Source organism: Topomyia yanbarensis, chromosome 2 (genome assembly GCF_030247195.1).
Source record: "Topomyia yanbarensis strain Yona2022 chromosome 2, ASM3024719v1, whole genome shotgun sequence".
NCBI lineage: Eukaryota > Metazoa > Arthropoda > Insecta > Diptera > Culicidae > Topomyia > Topomyia yanbarensis.
The window spans coordinates 286,349,262-286,366,098 of NC_080671.1; the positions used below are offsets into that span (position 1 = coordinate 286,349,262).

The window sequence follows — 16,837 nt, forward strand, 5'->3', positions numbered from 1 at the left end:
TAATTTCCATTTTTACATCAGCTTTGCACTCCCTCGCAGAATTTTTTTTTTAACAAACGTCCTACGCTGATCCACTTTGTTCGACGTTTTGTTAAATGTAGGGCTAGTTTTTCCGTAGGGTTTTGAAGTCTTACACGCAACGCAAACAACATTGCACGCAACGCAAAAACATTGCACGCAACGCAAAATACATTATGAATTTCTATTCTGATGGAAATAAATGCATTTAATTTCGCTGATTTTTAATAATGCATCACAAGTGATCTGCCTCTAGATTCCAACTCAAATGCAACAACCGATTCACACTCTCTAAGAACGGTTGGTTTCAAAATTGTCCAATGAAGGACGTTCGTTGGACCAATTTGGACAACGTGCAAATAACCGTTCAACAAACGTCCATCGTTGGACCCGTGTTGAACGATTTTGCAACAATTTTTTGGACGTCTCAGTGGGTGGGGTGGATGGTTTTGCATCTTTCTAGCACCCTCTAAGAACGGTTGGTTTCAAAATCGTCCAATGGAGGACGTTCGTTGGACCAATTCGGACAACGTCCAAATAACCGTTCAACAAACGTCCATCGTTGGACCCGTGTTGAACGATTTTGAAACAATTTTTTGGACGTCTCAGTGGGCAGAAGTGTCAATGGAACATACCCAGTGTTCTGCACTTCAGCTAGAAAGAGCAAAAATGGTGCGGTTCCAGCAAGATGGAGAGAAAGGTGGGAACATTTGACACTTTTGAGTGTATTATGGGGTTTTTGTTTGAGGCGAAACTGAGTCAGTTCCTAACCCCAACTGCTGTCAAAATGTATGAACTGACAGCAATTGGGGTTAGAACCTGACTCAGTTTCAGGTTCAAGCGAAATCGCCATTAGTATTATACTTGCAAAATTAAGCATGGCGGCCGGGGCCCTTGAAGTAAACATCAACATCCGAACGAGTATCCTGATTCTTTGGCGCACGATGAAAAGTGAGAAAAGGCCGAGCTTCACTTCGGATCTATTGATTAGAACACTTATGGACACTTTTTACCTCGAAAAAAACCGATTAAATTAACTATGACCGAACCGAAACAAAACTTATGGCAACAGAAGAGCCCGCTACGTCAACTGTTTGTGCTTTTCTTCTTCATATCCTCTTGTTTTTTCGGCTTCATCAAAGAAAAATGACAACCGCACTCACACACAGAACAAAATGTGCACAACTGTATCCGTCTTGCGGTTCCAGTGCAAGACGTATACAGGTGTGCACATTTTTTTCTATGTGTGAGTGCGGTTGTCATTTTTCTTCGATGAAGCCTTCACGCTCATCCAACATAGCTCAAAAGAAAGTGGCCAGCCACTCAATTTTATAAAAAGTGCACATAGTCAAAAGGAGAGTTTTTCTCGCCTACTCAGTTTTGAGTTCGAGTTGAACACTAGGGGCAGATCACTTGTGATGTATTTTTAAAAATCAGCGAAATTAAATGCATTTATTTCCATCAAAATAGAAATTCATAATGTATTTTGCGTTGCGTGCAATGTTTTTGCTTTGCGTGCATTGTTGTTTGCGTTGCGTGTAGGACGTCTAAACCCTACAGAAAAACCTAAGACAAGACGTGACAATCGGCTTCTTATTTTTCCTTCGGCATTCTTCTTTTCGCACATTTTCACCCTGCCGAAATCTTCCGAACAGTGTTGCTGTTTTTATTAATGAAAATATAGTCTTGTTAATTTATTTTATGCCGACAAAATTTTGCGTCTTTAATTCACTATATTGATGAAGGACACGTTTTTTCCATGCCATGGTTGTTTAGTAAGGTTTGACGAAGCCATTTTCTGAATAATTTTAGATTACAGTGTGATTTCTGTCTTATTTTTGTTAAAGTTGATCAACCACGTATACGGTAAATGCATGATAAATACTTGTTTCACTTTGCCGCGCAATTTCAGTTCAATTTAGTCGTTTTTACTTTTTTAACGATAATTTTATTTGTCAAAAGTAATGACAATCTTTTCCTATAAATATAGCAACACTGCAAAACATAATTTCGATATCCCTGCAGTAACATTACGTACGGTGCAAAACGTCAGAATCTACCAATCAGGAGCTGGAACATTGTGACATAAAATTGGAACAAAAACGGCCCCCCTTATTGTCACGTCTTGTCTTAGAGAAAAACTAGCCCTACATTTAACAAAACGTCGAACACAGTGGATCAGCGTAGGACGTTTGTTAAACAAATTTTTCTGCGAGGAAGTGCAAAGCTGATGCAAAAATGGAAATTAAATGCATTTTTTCTAATTTGATGCAAATTTGTTATACATTCTTAGAGTGATCTGCCCCTAGGTTGAATTTCTAACTGCTCTGACTGCAAACCGATCCGACTTAAATACGAAATGTTATTAAAGTGTTAAAGAATTCATATCTGAGTCAGTTTTGCACCTGGCCCAACAACTAGAAACCGACTCTGGTGTACACGCTCCCAAACCATACATGTTGTTAGTTTTTTAGTTATATATACTAGTTGGTATTAGGTATTCGGAGTTATTCAACAGATAATGAATATTAGCAGTAGTAGTAAAACGTATGCATAACTTACTTTATTGTAAAGGAAATGCATGTTTCTGCAACAAATATGTTTCTCCTTCACATTCATATCATTTCAACGGGGTAATATCCGGCAATGAATTTAACAGCATGCATATAAAATTGTTTTCATCCTTTTTCAAAACATTAAGTCCCCGCTCAGATATTGGCTCAACAAGTATTTTGTTGCCACATATGCACAACTCGATTAAATTTGGTCAGAATATAAATCCTTTTAATTCAATTACATTGAAGTTCTCACCCGTTTCGTAATATGCAATAAATAAGCAGTCTCCAGTCTTATAACAAGCTCCTCAGAATGTTATAGATTCCGTGTATTTGAATGCATGATTAATCATGCCGGCTGCCTTCAAGAGCTTTTCATTGCTATCAACCAGGTCTTCACAAGTTCCGACAGAATTATTGCAAATGACCTTTTCCTGGAATCTATCAGGACTAGTCCTACTAAGGAGCGCCTGCCAGTATTGATGTCGCTCACTACATAATTTTAAGATATTCTTAAAATTGCCTGCATGTCGCAGAGCTGTTTTAAAGTAGGAATGTTTTCTTTCTCCAGTTAATGTGGCGAACGGTAAAAGCGGTCCATACTGCAAAATCATGTGAGGATAATGCCACATATAATGATGTTTAGGTCTCAGAGGAGTACTAAAAATGCTGGATCTAATTTCCAAGTAATGTGTAATGATCAATTTCAGAATTCCAATTTGTCCGAGTGAGATGATTGGAGCGGTTACATAGTCCGTTATTTTTTTCAGAAGTAGAAGTAGCTGGAATGATTTAGTTCGGCATATCTGCGGCATTTTTAAGAAAATAAAAGGTATTAGCTGGATCAGATGCCACACGTCTACTGCTTTGCTAGTGATACAGTTTTTTTTTTAAATTCAAAGTTATTTGTGAATTGAGGTCAAACTTTCTCAGAAGGAAATTGATACGAGTTCTTAGGTAATTTTCTCCAATAATTTTTTTTTGTCAAGCAACGAAAAATCATCATAATATCATAGTTGAAGCAACCTAAGAACAAATCGTGGGCAACACATGGGGGCATACCAAAACCAAACAGCTTGAAATGTGTTAAATCGTTGAATATAGTTTTCCGCTTAATGCCGTTGCATGCTCTGCCACTTTGTTCCATCTCAAGTAAATCACATGCATACGCCTGTTGGCTCTACATTGCACATCGTTTGAATGGATTCTGTTTAAAATCCTTTAGAGTAGTATAGCAATAACGAGAAAAATATTGTTGTGTGGAAAAGTTCTCTGATAATCCCGCCATTTGGTGAGAATCGAGGTTGTCTCCGAGAATGCATAATAAAGTTCCACGTATAATGATTGCTGACATGCGATGTTCAATTGTAAATACATCCGTTTTCAAAGTTGTCAAATCACGAATAAGCTCTTTAAATATGTTATCTACCGAAAATGTTTGAAGATCTTTCTCTAAACACAACAAAATCAAAAAAGTGTTTTCTGTCGACGCACGGATGGAGGATTCCATATTGAAATTGAAAAGTATACACCCACTATTTTATATCTTTTTTTCGCATCTCCCAAAGGATTTACTGTGCCAAACGCGTCCTGATAGAGAATTATATGTAAAACGTTTTTCTTTTGATAGAATTCATTTCTTTTGAACAGATTTCCATCAAAGTAACTTGTCAGATATCCTGGTACTGTACGAACGGATCTAAATATGGTGTCGTAGTTAGCCTCGGTTTTTCGCAGCGATTTCAAAGTATCCAAAATCGGTACGTAATAATAGAAGGATTGTTTTTGTTCCGTATTTGGGCCCAATTTAATTTTTAATGGCTCCACATAAAAAAAATTTCCTTGAAATATTTTTTTGCGTATATACTCAGTGCGGAATATACCATGAGTTTCATTGAACAAAATGTAAAGAAAATTTTCAGTTCCCAAGCGTTTGAATATTTCACTTCTCTCGAAGACGGACAATCCAAATTTTTCTGATAGTTCCATCACGTGCTGCTGGTTATTGCGCTCCTGGTACTGAGATATTTCACCAAGATATTGTACTATTTGTTGAACGGCTATATTAGGTACATGGTGTTTTGAGAGTAGACTAAGCATCATTGTTCCCATTGCCCTCGCCGAATTCGTGAGCGTCTGTCCAACACTAAGTGGCATATCTGATTGATTATCAGAATCACACTAATCTCAATATTCGAGATCATTTGAATTGGTACAATCGAGAGGTTCACTAGATTCACCAATTCGTGGTGTGAGAGATTCAGTCCTATGAGTGTGATAATACATATTATGAATTGCAAGGCTATTTGTAGTACCAAATGGTTTTTCTCTACATTGTAACGGACAGTGTACCGGGGTTCCTTGTGATAAATGATCCTTGAGATGTTTAGTCATAGTTTTGAAACAGTTGTGAACAAATAAACACCCCTTGACGGTACACTGTAAATCGCTGTGTTTATCATCGCATGTAACTGAATGTGATCGTCCAATATGTGTTGAAAATGATACATAATTTTTGAATGTTAGATTACAGCCATTCAAATGGCAAGCAAAATTATTGTTAAAGCGATGTACTCGGATGTGTTTTTTATAAATCTCAACCTGCTTGAAATGCGAACCGCAAATCGAGCATTCAATTTCCATTGGAGGTATCTGTAAATAAAAAAGGATAAGGAGATAAAGATTTTATGTTTGTTGGGTGACCAAATTGAATATTTGATAATTAAGTACTTAATAATAGGGAAGACCGGGGCAGTAGAATGACAGGAAAAAATGACCCTTATCGGCCCACCGCTTGTTCGATTCCTAGTCCCACCAGGAGAACTTTCTCCAAATTTGAAGCAAATCGGATAAGTTTAGCTACCGGACGAACGTGCCTGAAGTTTGTATGGGATTTTTCGACAATTTACATGGAGAAAACTCACTAGCTCGCATTTTCGCCGCTAGGTAGTACTGTATGCATCGTATTATCACTGTAAGTGAAAATAAGACAGATAATTTATTTTCTACGACTTTGTCGAAGACTGCTAGTGAATCCACTTTGTTAAAAGAAGTTATTAAACCCTTAACGTAGTGATGTCTGAGTCAGTTTTGCATGGGGCCTAGCAGTGCATGGATGTGTATCACAGTGCAGTAAAATTTCATTTCATTCAATCGAAACTGAATGAACGCAGTCAATCAGTCGTCTACGGTAGCATTTATATTCATTTAACGCATCAGTTGCTGTTGATCTGAAGCTCGGTTCATGGCTCTTCACTCAACGTCGCTTTCAAATGAGTCGCAGTTCATATTCAATCTCCTTCGTTTGATCCTCGCAAATGAATAGATCCGCTTTCAATTTACCCAGTGAGCACCAGTCAAATGAGATCCGGGTAAACCTAAGACAAGAAGAGACAACTGGCTTCGCATTTTTGGTTTTCTTGCCTTTCTTGTGCCCTGCTGCATAATTGATGACAGATGACTGCATGCAGATAGCGAGGTTAGCAGTGCAGCCAATTTCTTTGTTATATTTAGATATGTTGCTATAATACACATAACAATGATCGTTTTATTAACAAACATTTCGCCAAAATTTATCTGGTGCTAATCAATCCAACATTTTTATTACATACTACATGTTTCTAGCAAATTTGGCCAGCATAACAGCCTATTCATCAGAATTAAATTTGCAACAAAAATTGAAATAGAGATGAATGTACTACCAAATAACGTTTTTCATTGCAACCAGTTCCAAGAAGCTGTTATTACCAGATTTATTACTTTTCGTCTGAAATCTGCCGACTTTAAGAAATTTTGAAACTGAAATACGAAAGCCGCAGTATCACATGTTTTGACATGTGAAATAAAATATTGTGTCTCTTTTGATGTAGAACTCGGTTGCATGGAGATGGAAAATTGTGAACAAAACACATTTTTACATGTTCTTGAATGTAAATTCATGTGAATTATGACGCTCCTTTTATGTGCATCTTACGAGATGTAAATATTTCATTTTAGCAATGAATTCGACAGATTCGTACGATTGTCATAAAATACTGCGGATATCATATTTCTTTTTAAAAATTTCTTGATTTCGCCAGGTTTCAGACGAAAACTAATAAATCTGGTAATAATAACTTGTTGGAACTGGTTGCACTGAAAAACTTTATCTCTGTTTCAATTTTTGTTGAAAATTTTATTCTGATGAATAGGCTGTTATGCTGGCCGAATTTGCTAGAATTTAATATGTGATAAAAAATTTGGATTGATCATTACCAAAAATTTTTTTGGCGAAATGTGTGTAAATAAAACGGGCATTGTTATGTGCATTAAAGCAACATATCTAAATATGACAAAGAAATTGGCTGCACCGCCAACCTCGCTACCCAGTCAAAAAGGGCAAGTTACTGGCTAACGGGGGGCTATTTGCAAACTCGGTTGCGCTGATTGCCCTTCAATTTGTCAGCAAATTGTTGGCAATTAGGGGCTATTTCAAATGGAACATTTTGGGCGATTTGCCGCTGTCAAAAACGCAAAAAACAACAAGTTCATTTCAGCCGCCAGAAAATTTGTGTAAGTATTGAAATTATCTTTAACACCTAAACGCTCGGGTTGAGATTTTAGCAGAATTTTTTTTTTTTCAAAAATTCATAACTCTTGACAGAGTTGACTAATTTTGATGATTTATATGTCAAAAGAACCGGATATTCCTTTAGTTTATACTACTGGAACATCGTCCGCCATGGTCCAAAAATACCGGAGTTATTCCGGATTGCGTTGGGGTAAGTCGGATTTGCCATTTGGGGTTTTTTATTAATAACATGGAAATTTTCTATGGGACAATGCTTAAACTGTTTTAAAATTTGTAGGATTTACTAAAATACATCATACTAGAGTAATTTGATGTTTGGCCAATCTTCCCCGAGGGGCCTGGAACCGGTTACAAGAGGCCAATAATGAATGCTCTTTGGATCTATTGAAAAAATGACTCCAAGAATGACAAAGTCAGTGTAAGCGGCAAAAACCTGTGTGTGAGAACCAAATCGAACCATTTTCAGACTACGAGGACACTTGACCGGTTCACCGGTGAATCCGGATTTGGGTCCCAGACGGTCACTTTTATCAAATTGCAAACCATTCAATGATACGTCGCATTATCCAAAAACATCTACTGAGCTTTACAATTTAGTTGAAGGCATTGAAAACAAGTATTTAGACCATTTGGCCACGATGGCCAGTTCCGGTGATTCCGGAATGTCCCAGAGGGTGACTTTTATCAAATCGTAGACCTGCATCATGCGACGTATCAAAAAACATCTACTGAGCTTCACAAGATGGTTGAAAGCATTGAAAACAAGTTTCGTGGTCAATTGGCCGCGTTGGCCAGTTCCGGTGATTCCGGAATATGGTCCCAGAGGGTCACTTTTATCAAATCGTAAACCTGCATCATGCGACGTATCAAAAAACATCTACTGAGCTCCACAAGATGGTTGAAAGCATTGAAAACAAGTTTCGTGGTCAATTGGCCGCGTTGGCCAGTTCCGGTGATTCCGGAATATGGTCCCAGAGGGTCAATTTTATCAAATCGTAAACCTTCATCATGCGACGTATCAAAAAACATCTACTGAGCTTCATAAGATGGTTGAAAGCAATGAAAACAAGTTTCGAGGCCAATAGGCCACGTTGGTCAGTTCCGGTGATTCCGGAATATGGTCCCAGAGGGTCACTTTTATCAAATCGTAAAGCTTCATCATGCGACGTATCAAAAAATATCTACTGAGCTTCACAAGATGGTTGAAAGCAATGAAAATCAGTTTCGAGGCCAATTGGCCGCGTTGGTCAGTTCCGTTGATTCCGGAATATGGTCTCAAAGGGTGACTTTTATCAAATCGTAAACCTTCATCATGCGACGTATCAAAAAACATCTACTAAGCTTCCCAAGATGGTTGAGAGCAATGAAAACAAGTTTCGAGGCCAATTGGCCACGTTGGTCAGTTCCGGTGATTCCGGAATATGGTCCGAAAGCTGTGCCTACTACTGGGCTTCACAAGATGGTTGAAAGCAATGAAAACAAGCTTCGAGGCCAATAGGCCACGTTGGTCTGTTCCGGTCATTCTGGAATATGGTCCCAGAGGGTCACTTTTATCAAATCATAAACCTGCATGATGAATGTATCAAAAGACATCTACTGAGCTTCACAAGATGGTTGAAAGCAATGAAAACAAGTTTCGAGGCCAATTGGCCACGTTGGTCAGTTACGGTGATTCCGGAAAAGGGGTCACTTTGATCAAATCGTAAACCTTCATCATGCGAGGTATCAAAAATCATCTACTTAGCTTCGCAAGATTGTTGAAGGCGTTGGAAAATAGTTTCGTGGCCATTTGGCCGCGATGGTGAGTTGCGGTGTGTTCGGAATATGTTCCCAGAGGGTCACTTTTATCAACTTGCAAACTTATATCATGTTACGTATCGAAAAGATCTATTAGGCTTTACAGGATGATTGAAGGCATTGAAAATAAGTTTGGAGGTCATTTGACTGCGATGGTGAGTTTCGGTGTATCCGGAATATGGTTCCAAAGAGTCACTTTTATCGAATTGCAGACCTTCATAATTAGAGGTGTGCGTCGCGCCGCCGATTTTAGGATTAAAAATATCGGCGCGCCGACAATTTCTACCTTAAATCGGCGACGCGGCGCACACCTCTATTCATAATACAATATATCAACAACCTCTACTGAGCTTCACAAGAGGCTTGAACTCGAGCGAAGTCAAACATCAAAATTACAACAAATCTTATGTTGATGTCAGCATGAAATTGAAATCTTGATTTGATTTTAAATTACGATGGACAAATGTGATATCAAATTTACTTTTCAATACTTTCATACTTCGTGTTCTTTATAGAATTTTTTTATTTCTTGGAAAAATAATAAATTGAACGCTATCGATACGAAACTGACTGGTTTATCAATTTGCTCTAAAGAGCTAAATATACAACCATTCAACATCACGTTTTCAACTTTTTATCAGATTCGAAATAAAATTGGAGACGATTTGGCCGTGTTGGACACTTACGGCGAATCCAGAATATGATCACTTTTATCAATTGCAAACCGTAGCATGCGAAGCGTTAAGAATATTTACTGAGCGTCACACAAGATGCTTGAACACTTTTGTAACTTCAATAGTTTCAGAATTTAAGAGACATTTTGTTTTCGGATTTTATGACTTGTTGTTCATTATAATACTCCTGTTGTGACGTATCCCCTTTCGGACGTTATGAAATGGATTCGTCTCAGCCTACTACACATTAGAAAGAATTTTCCTTTATGCCATATGAATTACAAACGCCGATGGAAAGAGAACGCTATATCGATTGAATTATTCTGCTCACGTGAGAGTGACACAACGCTATTTGTTACTTCAGAAGAGCGTATAGTGTTTGCAGCAATGAATGGAAATGCGAAAGAGATAAAGATGTTCTTAGAGTTATTCTGCTAAGTAGCTGCGGGTAATTCTTGTTAATTTGTTGAATGTGTGGAACGCCACAGAATATACCTCGTCATTATTTGTTACGGTGAAAAATGTCTGATTTCGAAACTGATTCGAGTGTAGAAGTGAGTGGAGTTGACTTTGATCTGGAAGAAGAATTGGATGAAGAGCTCGATTTTCGTGAAGCAGAAGGTGATCATGAACCGGAAGTTTCTTTCATTAACAAAGCTGGCGATTTTTTTTGGACGGCGAAGAAGCCACCAAGAATACAGTCAAGTTCGAGGAATGTTGATGCACCAAGGAAGGGAACTTTCAACATTGATTTAAATCTGATCAAAACTCCCATTGATGCATTTTTTCAATTTTTTGATGATGCCATTATCGATCAAATCTTGCGTTTCAGCAATCCGGAAGGTCGCGCGGTTGGTAATGCAAAATACAAGGAGATTACTCGTTGTGAATTTTTGGCTTTTCGCGGGATTTTGATCAACGCCGGTCGCATGCATGCAAAATCTATGAATATAGATGATCTTTGGTGCGAGGATACCGTTTATGGAATGATTTTCTTCAGAGCCGTGATGGCCAAAAGCCGTTTCAAGGAAATAATGCGATATTTGCGGTTCGACGATTCTGTTGCTCGGCGCACTCCTAAGAGATTCGGAACAACGGGGGGCTTGGGAATTCCACACCACCCCAAACGTCCAACAGATCGGTTAGCTGTTATCCGATGGCTAATGGACAGCTTCCGAGAGAATTTCAGTAGCAAATATCTTCCTGGGCGTGATATGACCATAGACGATCGTATAGTTAATTTCCGTGGGCGGTGTATATTTATAGTATATATAAAAGCGAAACCGCACCCGTATGCTGTGGTGCATAACTGATGCCAACAACACTTTCCTTTGTTTTTTCGACGTTTACACAGGTATTATTATCTCATACTGACAACTTCTAAAATAGTACATTTCATTAATTTGAAAATAAAACTACTCTGATCCTTTGCTACAAACAACGCAACTATTCTTAGGTAAAGTCGGAGGTGTGGCTGAAAAAGGTCAAGGTCGTCGGGTGGTATTGGATATGGTTGAAAAGTTTTCTGATGGAAGTAGAAGAATATTTTTTGATAATTTTTTCACGTCGATTCCACTATGTCAAGACTTGTTGAAACGCGGACTAACAATCATTGGCACTGTGCGAGCTAACAAACGAGAGATTCCAGAAGATTTCTTGCTAAGCAAGAAGAAAAGTGGCACTACTCTCAAAAATGTAAAACATGAAAAACACGATACACGACAAATCGGTTCTTGTCTCCAAGGCTACAATGGTGATATGATGTTAACCTCGTGGATTCCCAAAAAGGTAAAAATGTGCTATTGCTATCATCGGATCCAGACGCTATTGAACCGGAGACGGAAGAATTTGAGAAAGATGGTTTGCAGAAATCCTCGCGAAAAGTTAAACAGCCAGCAAGGATGTCTTTCAGAAACAGCAAAAAATCTTTGGTCACGGAAATGAAAGCAAAAGTGAGTAAACATTTGTTATATACTGTAGTATAATGTTCTGATGTTGCGTTATAAAAAATTAAAGCGCTGGCCTCATAAGCTAGTCGCTGTATATTGGAGCACGTAATTCTGACCTTGCAATTGTCCCGATCGCTAAAAATCAGCAGCGAAGTATGAAACGAATACGACAAGAATTTATAGTGCCAAGACTTAGCCTTTGTTTTGGTAGCTGAATATTTCTTATTTTTTAACCCTAAATATACAAAATAATGAATCTAATAAGACGTAAATCTTTTCAGCATGAATCCAAAATAAATAAACCAAAAGTTATATTGATATACAACCAATATAAAGCAGGGGTTGATTTGGTGGATCAAAAAACAGGAGAATATTCCTGTCAAAGAAAGACACGACGATGGACAATGGCACTCTTCATGAATTGCGTTGATTTATGTACGCATAACTCGTCGATATTGTTTCTAACAGCGCAGCCAGACTGGGAATCTGGATGTGGATATAAAAAGATCTTCCTAGAGTGGCTTGCTAAGGAATTGTGCATAAAGCAAGTGAGACACCGAATCAAAGTACCAGGTCATATAGAGGAAACAAAGAATCTGATGTCGACTTTCATACAAAATTACGATCAGCTATATGGAGAAGAATCGCGTCCTACAGCTAGATGCTCCATGTGCAGTGAAAAACGAAATCTGCAAAAATGCCGAAAATGTGAAGCGGTTGTATGTTTCACCCACAGCATGCTTAGAAAATTGTTTCGATGTAGTAGCTGTAATGAGAAAGACAGTAGGATAATTCATATTTTACATAGTTTTAAGCGATGCGGCTTGTGTCCCAGAGACAAGGACCGCAAAACTTATATTTACTGCTCTGCGTGTTGTATTTACTTGTGTACCCTCCACGATCGATTGCCCAACGACTGCTTTATTTGTAATAATTGTTCTCAGTATAAAACAAACTAAAATTAAAATAAACTAACATGAGATAAAGGTTGCGATTTTTTCTAATGCTTCCTCTGGAATCATATTTCCCACGATATTTGATATGCACTATAGAATTCGTGATTTGAAAAAAAATTCTAAGAACATATTCTGGATTCACCAGACCCGATCATCGTTGCCAAAATGCCACGAAACTATTTTCCAATTCCTTCAACAATCTTGTGAAGCTCAGTAGATGTTTTTTGATACGTCGCATGATGAAGGTGACCCTTTGGGACCATATTCCGGAATCACTGGAACTGATCAACGCGGTCAATTGGCCTCAAAACTTGTTTTCAATGCTTTCAACCATCTTGTGAAGCCCAGTAGTAGGCACAGCTTTGGGACCATATTCCGGAATCACCGGAACTGACCAACGTGGCCAATTGGCCTCGAAACTTGTGTTCATTGCTTTCAACCATCTTGTGAAGCTTAGTAGATGTTTTTTGATACGTCGCATGATGAAGGTTTACGATTTGATAAAAGTGACCCTTTGAGACCATATTCCGGAATCAACGGAACTGGCCAACGCGGCCAATTGGCCTCCAAACTGATTTTCATTGCTTTCAACCATCTTGTGAAGCCCAGTAGTAGGCACAGCTTTGGGACCATATTCCGGAATCACCGCAACTGACCAACGCGGCCAATTGGCCTCCAAACTGATTTTCATTGCTTTCAACCATCTTATGAAGCTCAGTAGATATTTTTTGATACGTCGCATGATGAAGGTTTACGATTTGATAAAAGTGACCCTCTGGGACCATATTCCGGAATCACCGGAACTGACCAACGTGGCCTATTGGCCTCGAAACTTGTTTTCATTGCTTTCAACCATCTTATGAAGCTCAGTAGATGTTTTTTGATACGTCGCATGATGAAGGTTTACGATTTGATAAAAATGACTCTCTGGGACCATATTCCGGAATCACCGGAACTGGCCAACGCGGCCAATTGACCGCGAAACTTGTTTTCAATGCTTTCAACCATCTTGTGAAGCTCAGTAGATGTTTTTTGATACGTCGCATGATGCAGGTTTACGATTTGATAAAAGTCACCCTCTGGGACCACATTCCGGAATCACCGGAACTGACCATCGTGGCCAAATGGTCTAAATACTTGTTTTCAATGCCTTCAACTAAATTGTAAAGCTCAGTAGATGTTTTTGGATAATGCGACGTATCATTGAATGGTTTGCAATTTGATAAAAGTGACCGTCTGGGACCCAAATCCGGATTCACCGGTGAACCGGTCAAGTGTCCTCGTAGTCTGAAAATGGTTCGATTTGGTTCGCACACACAGGTTTTTGCCGCTTACACTGACTTTGTCATTCTTGGAGTCATTTTTTCAATGGATCCAAAGAGCATTCATTATTGGCCTCTTGTAACCGGTTCCAGGCCCCTCGGGGAAGATTGGCCAAACATCAAATTACTCTAGTATGATGTATTTTAGTAAATCCTACAAATTTTAAAACAGTTTAAGCATTGTCCCATAGAAAATTTCCATGTTATTAATAAAAAAACCCCAAATGGCAAATCCGACTTACCCCAACGCAATCCGGAATAACTCCGGTATTTTTGGACCATGGCGGACGATGTTCCAGTAGTATAAACTAGAGGAATATCCGGTTCTTTTGACATATAAATCATCAAAATTAGTCAACTCTGTCAAGAGTTATGAATTTTTGAAAAAAAAATTCTGCCAAAATCTCAACCCGAGCGTTTAGGTGTTAAACCATATTCGCAAATTATTGCAAATTTGTTCCTAGGGGCAATTAGTATAGGCGAGTTGAGTCAAACGTCAAACTGTTTAAATCGCCTGACCATTTTCGTCTGAATTTTTTTGACTGGGCATGTCCGTCCGCATTTTTTTTTGACTGGGTAGCCACATAAAGTCATCTGTCAACAATTATTCAGCAGGGCACAAGAAAGACAAGCAAACAAAGCAAACCAAAATTGAGTTCTACAAGACAACACGAATGAACTTATGGTGAATGAAGTTCATGTTTGGCAATTCTCAGTGGTTTGTTTACTTGTCAGTTGCGTGAGTTCGAGGGCAACGGGTGCTTATCTGTTACACTCGAACTCACGTAGTTCCCATGTTAACAAACCACCGAGAATTGTCGGCTGGATGTTGTTGGCTCGAATCAAAACTTGTCGAAAGTAAACAAAGTTCATTTCATATCGTCAACCTGGCGCCCAGGTGGTGAAATCAACGGAGTGCTGGAGCGTTGCCAGAAAAATTTTATTTCCAGATCAAATTGTACTAAACTTCCCAGTTTAACTCAGCCGAAATGCTGGCTGGTTCTAATTCGTATTCCGGCTCGGGTGACACAACCGATTCAAGTTAGAATGTTTAAGGGGTACCATTTCGATGCGGCTTAGCCGCATAACCGAGGCCTAGAGGGCGAGGTGGCCACCGACCCGCCGTCGGAAGCAAGCGAACCTGTGACCCACTCGTTTGCCCGGCTTACTCAAACATAGGGGCTATCCCTAGTTTAAGTCCGACTGAGCGGTAGCGAAGTCGGACAGCACGCACAAAAGCGATGTGGCGTAGCCACATTGGGTGCTGGACACAAAATAAAATTGGCAACGCTAGTAAAATGTAAACACAAATGAACACTCCGGATGAACCTATCGTCAATTGACATTTCGACGAGTTTTGATTCGAGCCAATAATATGGGCCCGAATTGTCGAACAAAGTTCATCCGGCTCATTGTGTGGGTTTATATCCGGACGAGCATCCCGATTCTTTGGCGCACGATGAAAAGAGAGAAAATGCCGGGTTTAATCTCAGATCTTCCGATTCGATTACTATTATGAAACTACTAATAAAAGTACTTATTACCAAACCAAAACAAAACTTATATCAACAGAAAAGTACACTAAGTCATTTGTTTATACTTTTCTTTTTCATATCCTCCTGATTTGTCGGCTTCATCGAAGAAAAATGACAACCTAACAAGACAGAGAAAAAATGTTCCTACCTGTATCCGTCTTGAGTTGTCTCGTCTTATCTTAGCCTTTACCCTGTATGTATTTATTATCTTGGTCGGAGCTGTTTTCATGTCAGTGAGTGTTCATTCATATTCATTTGGGTGTGGTTCATTGGAATGGTTCACTTCCATAAACAGAGACTGTGATAATCTGAGATTGGTTTTCAATAGAAACTAAACAGGCAAAACGTCAAATGAGCAGAAGCTGTTATTCAATTGACAGTGAACTCTGAGTGACTCAAGCGAAGAGGGCAGCAGAAGTCAACTGATATAGTGGTGGTATGCTTACAGTGAATGACTCGCAGTTTCATTTGAAACGAATATTTTCGTTTGAAATTGACATTTTACCGCACTGGATCAGTACTCGACTTCCACGAACTATATTTTTTTGTGAAATATTCGTCAGGTTTAGCTCAAAAGTATGTTCAGAAGAATTATAGTAAATAATACGAGTCATATTTTGGTTACAACATTTTAGTTCCACATTTTACCGCGTAGAGGGCGCCAACACTAACTTTTCATCGGAAAGAGATAGAAATTGGGTGCTTTCAACAAAGTCGTAGAACAGGCGTTTTACAATATTTCTTCCGAGTATCTTGATGTTCTATCGTACTTCCATGAAAAGTTAATGTTGGCGCCCTCTATGCGGTAACGGGTGGAACTAAAATTTTCTAACCAAAGCATAACTCGTATTATGTCCTATAATTCTTCTGAACATACTATTGAGCTAAACCTAATCATTATTTCACAAAAAATATATAGTTCGTGGGAGTCAAATACTGATACATAACCATGCACTGCTAGACCCCATGCAAAACTGACTCAGACATCACTTCGTTAATAGTTTAATAACTTCTTTTACCAAACCGGATTCACTAGCAGTCTTCGACAAATTTGTAGACAATTAAATTATCTATCTTATTTTTACTTACAGTGATAATACGATGCATACAGTGCCACCTAGCCGCGAAAATACGAGCTGGGTGGGTATTCTTTATGTAAAATATCGAAAAATCACATTCAAATTTCAGGCACGTTGGTCCGGTAGCTAGATATGTCCGATTTGCTTCAAATTTGGTGCAAGTACTCCTGGTGGGACTAGGAATCGACTCAGGGGTGGGCCGATTGAGTTTTCAATAATTCGGGGCAGTTTGTTACACGGCGTATGTTAATACTGCAGACACTCTTAGTAATAGACCAGTGAAGGCACATGTTATTGAGCTAAAAAACTGTTAAATCCCTGAGCAAGACATTATACAATGCATAGAAGTAGAGCTAATATTGCGATATTTAAAAATAATGTA

The 16,837-nt window shown here is 38.7% G+C and overlaps 1 pseudogene; it reads right to left on the minus strand.

Moving 5' to 3' along the window:
• Window positions 1–2,881: 2,881 nt before the first annotated feature.
• On the minus strand, window positions 2,882–3,861 carry LOC131680396 (uncharacterized; annotated as a pseudogene).
• Window positions 3,862–16,837: the final 12,976 nt, after the last annotated feature.